The sequence below is a fragment of the Lissotriton helveticus genome, chromosome 5_1 (assembly GCF_964261635.1).
Source record: "Lissotriton helveticus chromosome 5_1, aLisHel1.1, whole genome shotgun sequence".
NCBI lineage: Eukaryota > Metazoa > Chordata > Amphibia > Caudata > Salamandridae > Lissotriton > Lissotriton helveticus.
The window spans coordinates 1,433,160,717-1,433,174,330 of NC_136065.1; positions in this window are offsets into that span (position 1 = coordinate 1,433,160,717).

Sequence of the window (13,614 nt, forward strand, 5' to 3'; positions counted from 1 at the left end):
TGTTTCACTTTCTGTATAAGTGGCTGCATGGGTTGGTGAGTAGCTACATGTGTATGTATATGGGTTATTAGATGTTTGATTTAGTATTAGTATGAGTGTTTGTATGGTTTGGTGGGGGTATTACTTAGCACATAGATGCATGAATAACTGACTCTCTGTATGTGTTTTGAAGACAGCATATGTGCAGGACTGTATGGGTGGATGACTGTGTATATGTGTGTGTTACTGACTGAATGACTGTCTCACTAGTGTCTTTATCAGTAACTACATATGTTTTAATGTAGTATATGTGAATATTGATGTATATAAGTGAATATATGTGAGAGTAAGGGATTGTAAGAGTTCCTGTTTAAATAAGTATGTGTTTCTATAAGTGATTGTTTAAGAGAGTAAGTATGTTATGGTTCCTTAGAAGTAAGGTGGTAGTGTGTGTATAGCTGTATATGCAAATAAATGGATGTTCAATAGTTTATTTGTATGTGTGAGTATATGTGAGAGTATCTTTTGGATGACTGTCGGTGTGTAACAGGATGTATAGGTGTATCACTACATATGATGAGTGAGTATACGTATGAGTGATTATATAGAACTGTTGGTTAATGAATGGATGTGTATATAGATGGTGGAATTATTGAATTGGTTGTTGTAACTGGTATGGGTATCTCCATTTTTTTGAAAATGTTAGTTTCTATTTTTCAATATGTGTTTTAAGGGTTACATTACAGTGAATGGAGCTCTGTCACTGTATCACAAGGATGGTGTCATCAGTGATGTCATGAGTGATGTCACTGACCATGTCATGAGTGATGTAATATGTGACGTCATCAGCAGTGCATTGCACGCGCAAGTTATAGTGAGTCCAACTAACTATAACGTGGGAATTTCAATGGTTTTATGCGAGTAAAACTTCCAGCTAACTATAACAGGTGTGAAACCTATGTTTTTTTCAGTGAATTTAATAGGTTTTTTAAATGCTAATTCCTAACTATAACTGGTGTGAAACATATGGTTTTTTCAGTGAATTTCAATTGTTTTTTAATAGCAAATATCTATAGGTATAAAAAGTTAAAATTTTTATAACGAAATTTATATTGTATAATTATGTAATAGTTTTTTGGTTTTTTTTGCCCCGGAGCGCTCCCGGGCGCGTACCAATGCGCTCACCGGTAAGCGCAGTGCTATGGTGCGCCCCGGGGCGCGTACCGGTGAGCGTCCCGTTAGCGCTATTGGCTCGAACGAAAACAACATCGTGACGTATCGCGTAGCCGCGTGATGCGTCATATGACGCACTGCGTAAGCGCACCCGGAAGCACGCGAGCGCATAAGATCTCACAACGTCCTGACGCGCTTATGCTACACGCCCCGGGGCGCGACTACGGGCGCGCCCCGGGGCGCGTAGCGTAAGCACGTCGGGTCATGTGATCTGAAAATAACACTTTTCATTGGTGCAGATCAGTTTTGGTTTCCAAATGATGAAAACTCGGATCATGTGACTTGAAAATAACACTTTTTATTGGTCCACAACAGTTTTGTTTTCCAAATGATGAAAGCCCCCACCTTTTTTCCTTATTCTGACTTTGTCCTTTGACTGAGGAAGACCTGTTTGGAGATCTGTCTCTAATCTTTTCTACTTTAAAATGGCTACAGTAGCAGCAGCAGCTGGAGCATCTGCACCACCACCACCACCACCACCACCAAGAGGGCCACCACAACATCACATTGGTGGTCAAGAAGAAGAAGAGGAGGAGGAGGACGACGAGGAGGGGACAAGGACATTCCTCCCAGAAGACAATACCCCATATAGGCCAAAGGAAAATATTGTATGGGAGTTTTTTTCCATCCCAGAGGGCAAGAAAAAAGTGAATGCGCCAAAGGTGACTTGCCGAATCTGTGGCATGGAACTTTCAAGGGGGAACCCTAATAGGAAATATTCATTTGGTAATTATACCATGATTAGGCATATGCAGCGCAAGCATCCCAACAACTAAGCTGCTGCAGAGATGAGAGAAATGGCCAGTAACCTTCCCCAATCTTCACCCAGCACCTCCAAAAGAAAGCAACCCACTCCATCGGGACCCGACACAAGGGAGACCATGCCAATCATACAACCACGGTTTGGTGAATTCAGGGTCACTTGTATTTTTTGTGGTAAGACCATCAGCTATGGTGAGCAGAGCGTAAAGCTCATCGTTCTTGCTGGTGACAACCACAATTGCCCCAAAAAACCCTAATTTTTTCATGATTTTTTTTTTGCTCCAGTTGAGCCGTTTACAATTCCCTGTTTTTTGTTTCTCCCCATAAAAAATACAAAAAAATATAAAAGTGTTCAGAAAAGCCAAAAAAAGTAAAAAAAATTCAAAAAAACTATAAAAAAATATAAAACAACAAAAAGAATAAAAAAAACAGTTCTTTTTAGAACTACCTTTAATTTATAAAAATAAACCTATAGCACATTATAGACCACTATTACCAGACAACAAAGCAATGAGAAAAAGCAAACGGTCTCTTCAGGGTTGCAGATGAGGTGACGATTGTCCAGGGGTGCAGAGGAGGTGAAGCTAAGAAGCTCTCCCCGGTGATTGCGACTGGGGCTGCGAGCTATTCGCGTTTGACCAGTGATAGAAAACGAAGATTAGTTTTTAATTGTGTGCAATAGTGTTTTTTAACCAGTCTGTGTCAAAAACGGTACTTCGTCTGACAATTTATCTTTGGGGGCTTTTAATCACAGATTTTAATTGGGAATTAATCAGGCACTCTGACACCTTGACACGCTCTCTACTACTTCCCTACCTCTGTTGGTGGCGACTTGATCTCACATCTGGCAGCGGTGGGCGCCATCTTGGGGGTAGCGGGGTCAGCGCTCTAGTTGCGCAGGACTCCCGCCCTCCCAGTGTATTTAAGTTAGGCTCCCGGAGGCCGCGCTGCCTAAGAAGCTCTCCCCGGTGATTGCGACTGGGGCTGTGAGCTATTCGCGTTTGACCAGTGATAGAAAACGAAGATTAGTTTTTAATTGTCTGCAATAGTGTTTTTTAACCAGTCTGTGTCAAAAACGGTACTTCGTCTGACAATTTATCTTTGGGGGCTTTTAATCACAGATTTTAATTGGGAATTAATCAGGCACTCTGACACCTTGACACGCTCTCTACTACTTCCCTACCTCTGTTGGTGGCGACTTGATCTCGCATCTGGCAGCGGTGGGCGCCATCTTGGGGGTAGCGGGGTCAGCGCTCTAGTTGCGCAGGACTCACGCCCTCCTCAATCGGCTATAAAATGTGTGTTATCTCCAGACGGCGCACCGGGCTGGCGCAGCGGGCGCGCCGGGCGCGCGCCGAAGCCGCGCCTAAGCCAAGCCCGTCTGTGCCCGTCCGAGCCTGGACCGAGCCCAGGGCCACCCCCCTTACATGTCTATCTTCTAAAAGGTTAGTTTACACCGCTAATGAACTTCGTGATCTCAATAACACCTTACAGACAGATCACGAGCCTCCGATATGCATATTAGCGGACCCTATTGGGGGGCCTTTTTTATGCACTAAGTGCATTAATAAGAGCCCGGTCATCCCAACCCTCATCCTTCAAACCTCCCGGAAATGTATACGTGCGGCACTTGTCAATGCCCGCTCGCTCCCTTGTCACAAAATTGATATATTGGAGCTGCTTAACACCCATGATATCGATCTTCTATTTGTGACTGAGATTTGGGGAGACAATGCATCAGGACCGGACTTTAAGGCCGCTATGCCAGAAGACTACTGTGTTCATAGGCAGGATCGTATTGCTGCCCATAAAGGCGGGGGGATTGCAATCATATACCGCAATTGCCTCCGTGTTAAGACCATCGACCTCAAACATACAAGCAGTGAGGCTCTGGCCTTTACGATTATTCTCACCACCAACCAATCACTCACAGGTATTCTTCTTTATCGACCTCCAGGCTCTCGCCCAAACTTCCTTTCGCAACTCCATCACTTGAGCGAGTTAGCTGCAGATCATAAATATTTCACCCTCTTAGGAGATTTTAACTTTCATCTTGATCTAGTGTCAGACAAAGACACTGATCAGCTTATCCACGATCTTTCTGCTGTAGGTCTGGAACAGCTGATTACAGAACCCACACACGAAGCAGGCCACACGCTTGACGGTATATTTACTAATAACCCCTATATCGTCAAAAACAAAGTTCTTCCCTTAACGTGGTCTGACCATTTTGCTATTTTATTCGATATTAAAAGCGAAACCATAGCTCCTAACACTACATTTGCAAACTCTCATGTAATCTCTAGAGACTGGAAACATCTAGACTTTAACCAACTTGCAGAGACTCTTACTGATGCTTTTGCAAGTTTGGACAAAATAACTAACCCTAACATCGCAGCCACCACTTATACTCTTATTTTAGAGGAAGCTTTCAATATTTTAGCTCCTTCTAAAATATACAAACGTAACAGGAAGACCCCTTCGGCCCCATGGTTTACCGAAAATCTTAGACTCCAGCGACAACACTGTCGCAACATGGAACGTCACTGGCGTAAAAACTACAACTCAGCAGACAAAATCATCTATAAAGCTGCACTTCTCGGCTATAAGCAGAGCATAGTACGTGAGAAAAACATCTACTACACCACCCAAATCGACCAAGCTTCTTGCAGCATGAAGAAACTGTTTGAAGTTGTCAATCACCTTGCCGAACCGTCTAATCCCCCTACTGAAACATCTCAAAACTTCTGCAATGCACTGGCCGATTTCTTTTCTGAAAAGGTCACATCCATATTTAAGGATTTCAATCTAAAGGTGAAAACTTCTCAGATACATGAGCCCCCGACAGCTTTTACTGAATTTACCAGGACGAACCCACACGACATTCTTAAACTAATTCAGTCAATTAAATCTGGATCCCCTCTTGATCCTTGTCATCCATCCATACTCATCAACATTCCGGATATTGTTTCCATACCACTGACAAATATTTGTAACAGCATGTTTTCCACAGGTTCTTACCCTACCAACTGGAAAAACACCATTATCAGGCCGCTTCTCAAGAAACCCTCCCTGGACCCTTTAATATCTTCCAGTTATCGTCCTATTGCCTCCCTGCCGTTTCCAGCCAAGATCTTTGAATCGGTTATGAACAAACAACTTTCTGACTATATTCAAACTAATGATCTGCTGGACGAAACTCAGTTTGGTTTCCGTCAAGGTCACGGAACTGAGACTGCCCTAATTAAGGCGACAGATGAAATTAGGGCCACAATGGACAAGGGTGGTCAGGCTGTCCTGATTTTGTTGGACCTGTCGGCGGCTTTCGACACGGTCGATCATGTAACTTTTATCGGCCGTGTCGAGGCCATTGGTATTAAACATAGAGCCAGGGACCTTATTACATCTTTCTTAACCGATCGCAGACAAGCAGTTAAGTTGGGCACTTTCACCTCACCCACTTTCAGCCTTCCCTGTGGAGTCCCTCAAGGTTCCTCGCTAAGTCCGACCCTTTTCAATATCTATGTTTCGGACTTAGCGAGGGTAATAAAAGAATACAACATCAACCTGACAACGTACGCCGACGACACCCAGTTGGTGTTATCCATACATAAGGACGGACCCACTGTGGCAGCAAACTTCAAGAATGGTATGAGGGCTATTAGCAGTTGGATGGCCTCCAACTGCTTAAAACTCAATTCATCCAAGACGGAAGTTATGCTTTTTGGAAAGATTCAACCTTTGTGGTCTCCCTCATGGTGGCCTGAGGAACTGGGAACTCCACCACAACCTGTTAGCAAAGTCAGAAATCTGGGAGTGATATTTGACAACAAGCTCCTCTTTCATCATCATGCGAATGCGGTAGTTTCATCTTCCTTTAACATCCTAAGGAAAATAAAGAAAATACTACCGTACCTTCCCATAGCCACGGGAAAAACACTAATATCCACACTGGTGTTTTCGCGCACTGACTATTGCAACGCCCTCTTCCTCAATGCCCAAAAAAAGGTTATTTCTAAACTGCAATCAATACAAAATGCCTCTGCCAGAGTTCTTCTGGGGATTCCCAAATATAGCTCGGTTTCCAGACATCTAGACCAATTGCACTGGCTTCCAGTCAGAAGCCGCACGAAGTTTAAGACCCTCTGTATTGTCTATAAGGCAATAAAAGACACGGGACCTAAATTCTTGAGAAGTTCTTTTAAACCTTTGGCAACCCTTAGAATGTTGCGCTCTAACACAGCTCACATGCTTCAAATTCCTAGAACAAGGACAGTTAACTGGGGAGATAGGTGTTTCACCATAGCAGCAGCAAAACTGTGGAACTCCCTTCCCCTCAACATAAAGACCAGTCCATCTTTAATAGTTTTTAGAAAGCAGCTAAAGACTTGGCTGTTTTCTCATCGACACGATACTTAGATCCTTTTACTATTGTCCCTTCGATTTAATCACTGGTTTATTTAGATTTAGCTTCAGCGCCGAGACACCTATGGGTAATTGTAGCGCTTTAAAAACTTGCAAAAATAAATAAATAAATAAATAAATTGAAGAGTGTAGTGGAAGAGAGGTCTGTCCACGGGTACAAAGAAGGTGACACCTGTGTTTAAGAGTGCAGTGGTGGATAGGCTTCATGAAGCCTAGTCCACTGCACTCTTAGACACAGGCCTCACCATCTACGCTCCCCAGGAAAGGCCTCTCTCCCACTACAGTCTTGAACACAGGCCTCACCTCCTCTGTCCCTCTTGACATGCCTCACCTCATCTGCACAATCTACTTCCTAATCTGAGATAACACAGGTGACATTATTGTGAAAGATTCAAATATATTTATGTAATCATGCAGACACTATTTATTCCTTCTCAAAAATGTAAAAGCCATTCATTTTCCCCAAAATCGTTTTTCACATCACATTTAAGAAACACAGCACAGGTCCTATGTACAAGCATTCAATTCAACTACTGAAACCTCACTATTTCACAAAATACAAATCCTCTTTCTTGCAAATGTTGATACCAAGCATTATCAAAAAACATCACACAAACTAATTGCAAAGAAGCTTAATGTGCTTCCTAGTATGACGTAACACAGGTGACATCATTGTAAAAGGTTCAAATATATTTCTTTAATCATGCAGACACTATTTATTACTTCTCAAAAATGTAAAAGCCATTCATTTTCCCCAAAATCGTTTTTCACATCACATTTAAGAAACACAGCACAGGTCCTATGTACAAGCATTCAATTTCACTACTGAAATTCAACCATTCTTAAAAAACATGACACAAACCAACAGCAAAGAAACTCAATGTGCTTCCTACTCTGAGTTAACACAAGTAACATCATTGTGAAAGGGTCAAATTTATTTCTTTAAACATGCAGACACTATTTATTCCTTCTCAAAAATGTAAACGCCATTCATTTTCCTCAAAATCATTTTTTACATCACATTTAAGAAACACAGCACAGGTCCTATGTACAAGCATTCCATGTCACTACTAAAACTTCACAATTTTACAAAATACAATTCCTCTATGCAAAGAAACTCAACGTGCTTCCTACACTGAGTTAACACAGGTAACATCATTGTGAAAGGGTCAAATTTATTTCTTTCAGCATGCAGACACTATTTATTCCTTCCCAAAAATGTAAAAGCCATTCATTTTCCCCAAAATCGTTTTTGACATCACATTTAAGAAACACAGCACAGGTCCTATGTACAAGCATTCCATGTCACTACTGAAACTTTACAATTTTACAAAATACAATTCCTCTATGCAAAGAAACTCAATGTGCTTCCTACACTGAGTTAACACAGGTAACATCATTATGAAAGAGTCAAATGTATTTCTTTAAGCATGCACACGTTATTTATTCCTTCTAAAAAATGTAAAAGCCATTCATTTTCCCCAAAATCGTTTTTGACATCACATTTAAGAAACACAGCACAGGTCCTATGTACAAGCATTCCATGTCACTACTGAAACTTCATAATTTTACAAAATACAATTCCTCTATGCAGTAAAAACGTTTTACCAAGCATTATCAAAAAGCATGACACAAAGCAACATTAAAAAACCACAATATGCTTCCAAATATTCTCCATAGAGTATACAACTCTCTATCTATAATAAATGAATCATTATTCACCTTTACAAATGCTTTGGGAGATTGAGAACAGTGTCAGACACACACACCAATATTTCTTTAGCAGAGCAAAAGGTATGTACTCCAGCCACTGCAACCATGAATGGCACAGAGAACCTCTAATTCTACACACATATTCCTCATGGTAACCAATCAAAACTCTTCCCTCTCTATTTTCAAATCAACACCCTTCCCCCCCTCAGCCCTTTCTACCTGTTACCATAGCAACTCCCTCCTCACTGAGCTCTCAGGTTTAAAAGTTTATTCTACAATGTTGCAATTCAACTTAGCAAGGATGTTTGACCTCTTAATACCCCAGCTTATCCAGTGCAATGTTTCTTTAAATGACTTTTTCTTAAGCATTCAAATTGCTTCTTTCACAAAACAGAACCATGCACCCTAACTTTCAGTTTTCAACTTTCTGAATCCACCAATCATTGCTTGTGATTCAAGAGCACTGAAACTCCACAGTTTTTTTTTGTGCAAACTCCTACTGTTCAAACTGCCATTTCATTTCCACACTTCATCTGACTGCACCAGAACCTCCTCCTACCATGTATTCTGTCTGTATTATTGGACATAGCTACATCCACTGGGCTCAAAGGTATGCAGCTACCAGAAATGTTCACAACCTTGATTTACCAAATGTGAACATTAAATGGATTGGCCAGAGAGGATAGATATGTCATCAATTGATACCATTGGTGAAAACCTGCATCTGCCACACCCTCACCTCATAATTCTGCACTGTGGTGGAAATGACTTAGGTCCTTTGACTGGGGTAGGTCTGGAAATGCTTTTAAAGGACACCTTTGAACAATTGATGGCACTTTTCCCTCAAACTGCCTTGGTATTTTCCAATATATGCCAAAGACAGAAATGGAAGTGGTCTAACCAATTTTGTCCACAATTTGAGAAAGCACGGAAACATGTGAATAAATCTGTTTCTGCTTACATGAGAGACTATGGAATGGGTTCAATATACAACAATAACTTGTGTTACAACATGCAAGATATCTACAGAGGAGATGGTGTGCACTTCTCAGATGAGGGGAATAGAATATTCCTCCTGAATATAAAACTGTGCATTGGAACCTACTTGTAGGTACCTAAATCAGCCACAGAACCCAAAAGCTCTTTTCAGGGCTACTCTACCTCTGATCACTCAAAACAATTACTTTACTCTAACTTTTTTCACTGTTTTTCACCAAAGTACGCTCCCCGTTACGTGTACCGGGCGCTTACCCCGCGAAAAGTATATATATATTTTTTTGCCTGTCTGGGCCTCCTAAGCCCCCCTCAGAAAACCTAGGGGGTCAAGGGGTGTCCACCGTGCCCCCTTTTACCCATTCCCAGCGTTGTTTGTCCTCCATCTTGTGTCTCAATTCTACCGAAACACAAGATGGAGGACTCCCATAGCACTGCCGGTACGCGTACCAGGGCGCGCACCGGTGAGCGCTCCCAAATTTTTTTTAAAGTTAATTTACATAAAAACCTCTGTAGAGATGTTTACCAAATATAGAATAGGCCATACTACATACCAGTCTCTACCATTTCCCCAAATTTGGTGGAATTTCATTGAGCCATTTGCCCTGTAGCCCTGTCTAAATATCCTGAGGTAAATGACATGACAAAAACACATATGAACAGTTAGGATTTACAACCAATTAAAATGTTACTTTCATTTTCTACTATTTTTTCCTGACATTTGATTGGTTATGTACATGAATTTAAATGTAAAATGAGAGGGAAACACGGCCATTTTTACTACACCTACCTGAGGTACATCTTGAAACAATTTTCTTAATTTATCTTCATCACCTTTCAATAAGGTAAGTTGTTAATTTGTAAGGGGCACTTTAAGGTAATTTGTAAAAACGTTTTCTGATAGTTATTTACTGTCCCTCTGTTATAGTTATAGATTGAGATAGGCTTCTCTGTTATAGTTATAGATTGAGTTAGGCTTCTCTGCTATAATTATTAATTTACTTAGGCTTCCTCACATACACTTTTTTATATTTCTACTTCCTGCCTGATACCATACACTGCCCAAAGATAACTTCACTGTTAAAAACTCAGAAGTACCTGTCTGAACTTAAACCTAACAGTGCCCTATCTCTACTGATATATTTATTTTTTTATGCATTTTACAGCAACAAAATGGAAGGAGAACAAAAGAAATTTAATATTTCATTCGAAATTGATCTCGAGAACAACCCAGAGAAAGAGATTGATGATTTAGACTTTTTGGATCAGTCTCTTGATCAAGAGTTTCTTAAATATGTGGAAGAAATGGAATCATGGAATCCAAATGAGGACATTCCTGACGAAATAATGTTGGAAGTGTTATTAAATTTTGAAAAATCAGAGCAATAAATTTGTATTTAATAATTACAAATTGTTCCAGACATTATTCTTTTTTATATGTAATTCATGAAATAGTACCAAAATGAACATAATATAATGTGAGACTTATAGTATACTGTGCAACTTTTTTATGTTACATAGTAATTTTGCTCATAGTTACTTCCTTTCTCCCACTATATTTTTTCCAATGTGTATTTGACATCTCTTTTTCATCTCCTGCCTCCATGTTGTTTCTGCTTTCCTGAGAGACTATGGTATAGATTCCATATACCACAATAACTTCTGTAACAACATGCAAGATATCTACAGAGGAGACGGTGTACATTGAATTTAAGACTCTGTATTGGTACCTACATGCTGGTACTTAAATCACCCACACAACACAACAACTCTATTCAGAGCTACCCTACCTCTAAGCACTTTAAATTATTATTTTACTGTTTCACTGGGTTTTCCCCATGTGTGAGGAGGGGGAGGTGTGTGTGGGGGATGTATGGGGTGTGTCTGTGAGGTGTGTGTGTGTGAGGGGGGAGGTGTGTGTCTGGGTGTAGGTGTGTGGGGTGTGTGAGTGTGGGTGGGTGTGTGGGTGTGTAAGGTGTGTGTTTTCAGAGCTACCCTACCTCTAAGCACTTTAAATTGTTATTTTACTGTTTCACTGGGTTTTCCCCATGTGTGAGGGGGGGAGGTGTGTGTGGGGGATATGTGGGGTGTGTCTGTGAGGTGTGTGTGTGTGAGGGGGGAGGTGTGTGTGTGGGTGTAGGTGTGTGGGGTGTGTGAGTTTGGGTGGGGGTGTGGGTGTGTAAGGTGTGTGTATTCAGAGCTACCCTACCTCTAAGCACTTTAAATTATTATTTTACTGTTTCACTGGGGTTTCCCCATGTGTGAGGGGGGGAGGTGTGTGTGGGGGATGTGTGGGGTGTGTCTGTGAGGTGTGTGTGTGGGGGGAAGGTGTGTGAGTGTGGGTGTGGGTGTGTGAGGTGTGTGAGTGTGGATGGGGGTGTGGGTGTGTAAGGTGTGTGTATTCAGAGCTACCCTACCTCTAAGCACCTTAAATTATTATTTTACTGTTTCACTGGGTTTTCCCCATGTGTGAGGGGGGTGGGGAGAGGAGGTGTGTGTGGGGGATGTGTGGGGTGTGTCTGTGAGGTGTGTGTGTGTGGGGGAGGGGGGGAGGTGTGGGTGTGGGTGTGGGTGTGTGGGGTGTGTGAGTGTGGGTGGGGCTGTGGGTGTGTAAGGTGTGTGTATTCAGAGCTACCCTACCTCAAAGCACTTTAAATTATTATTTTACTGTTTCACTGGGTTTTCCCCATGTGTGAGGGGGGTGGGGGGGAGAGGAGGTGTGTGTGGGGGATGTGTGGGGTGTGTCTGTGACGTGTGTGTGTGGGGGGAGGTGTGTATGTGGGTGTGTGGGGTGTGTGAGTGTGGGTGGGGGTGTGGGTGTGTAAGGTGTGTGTGTGGGTGTGGGTGTGTGGGGTATTTGGGTGTGGGTTGAGATGTGGGTGTGTGAGGTGTGGGTGGGGGTGTGGGTGTGTAAGGTGTGTGTGTGGGTGTGGGTGTGTGGGGTGTTTGGGTGTGGGTGGAGGTGTGGGTGTGTGAGGTGTGTGTAGGTGTGTGTGTGGGGTGTGTGCATGTGGATGTGTGTGAGATGTACTTATAGGTACCTAAATCAGCCACAGAACCCAAAAACTCTTTTCTCAGCTACCCTACCTCTGAACACTCAAAATAATTATTTTACATTAACTTTTTTCACTATTTTTCACCAAAGTACGCTCCCCGGTACGCTCCCCGGTGCGCGTACCTGGCGCTCCCCCCGCGAAAATCGTTTTTTTTTTTTTTGCCCCGTGGGGCCCTTTTATGGCCCCCACATCAAACCTAGGGGGTCAGGAGGGGTCTACCCTGCCCCCTTATGGTCATTTCCCCCTTTGTTTTTGCCACCTCTTGTGTCTCGATCCTACCGAGACACAAGATGGCGGCCGCACCGGACTGTTTCGAATGTTGACAGACACCCGAGAGCCAATCAGCTTTCCGCGCGCGAATTCGCGTTGCGCGCTGGTACGCTCCCCGGTGCGCTTACCGGGGCGCGCTTACAGATATATATATTTTTTTTAACCTAAATTACTCAAAATCCACTGGAGCACATATCTTGAGACATAGCAAAGGCACATCGGGCTACCAGTCCCTACAATTTTGCCAAGTTTCGTGGGAATCCATTCAGCCGTTCGGCTAAAAGTGAGTCCAACCGCCCTGTGACAATTAACATGGGGAAAACACGTTTTGGGACCCCCCTTTTATCTCGGCCCCCGCTTGACGAATCCCCCCCAAACTTTCAGGGAAGGAGCGGAGCGCCGCGAGGCAAATTTGAGGAAAACTACAGGCAGATCCCTCAATCTGCGCCAAAGTTATTCCCAATAGAATGTTGCGGATTCCCTATGGAAAACAATCCTAACTATAACTACCTACTGGCGACCGCCAGTAGGTAATATATATATATGTATGTATGCGAAGGTGTATTGAAGAATGAGTGGGTATATAAGTGTCTGAATAGATGATTTAGTAGGTGCATGACTGACTGTATAAGTGAGTGATTAATCATGTTCTACTCAATACATGGGTTAGTGACTAAACTGTGTGAATGTCTGTACTAGTCTCCCTGTTGGTGAGTAAGCGGCTGCATGGATTGGTGAGTAGTTACATGAGTATCTATATGGGTTATTAATTGGTTGCCTGAGTATCTGTCTGGGCGCCCAAGTGTCTGTGTGGCTGGGTGGGGGGTGTGACTCTGTGCATAGATGTGTGAGTGGGTAATTCACTGGGTGTATGGGTTCAAGAGTGAATCTGTGAAGGGATGTAGCAGTGGGTGAGTGTGTGTATGGCTGTGTTGGTGAGTGAATGGTTGTCTCAGTGGTACATGTGTGAGTAACTATATATGTGAAAGGCAGTATATGTGAGTGTTGGGATACAGAAATCACTATATATGAGAGTGAGTGATTGTGAGAGTGGCTGTATGGATGACTGTGTGCCTGTATCAGTGATTGGATAAGAGAGTATGTGTTAGTATCTGTATGAATAAGTGAGGGGTGTGTATAACAGTATAGGTGAGTAAATAGGAAGGCAAATGATTCTTTGCAT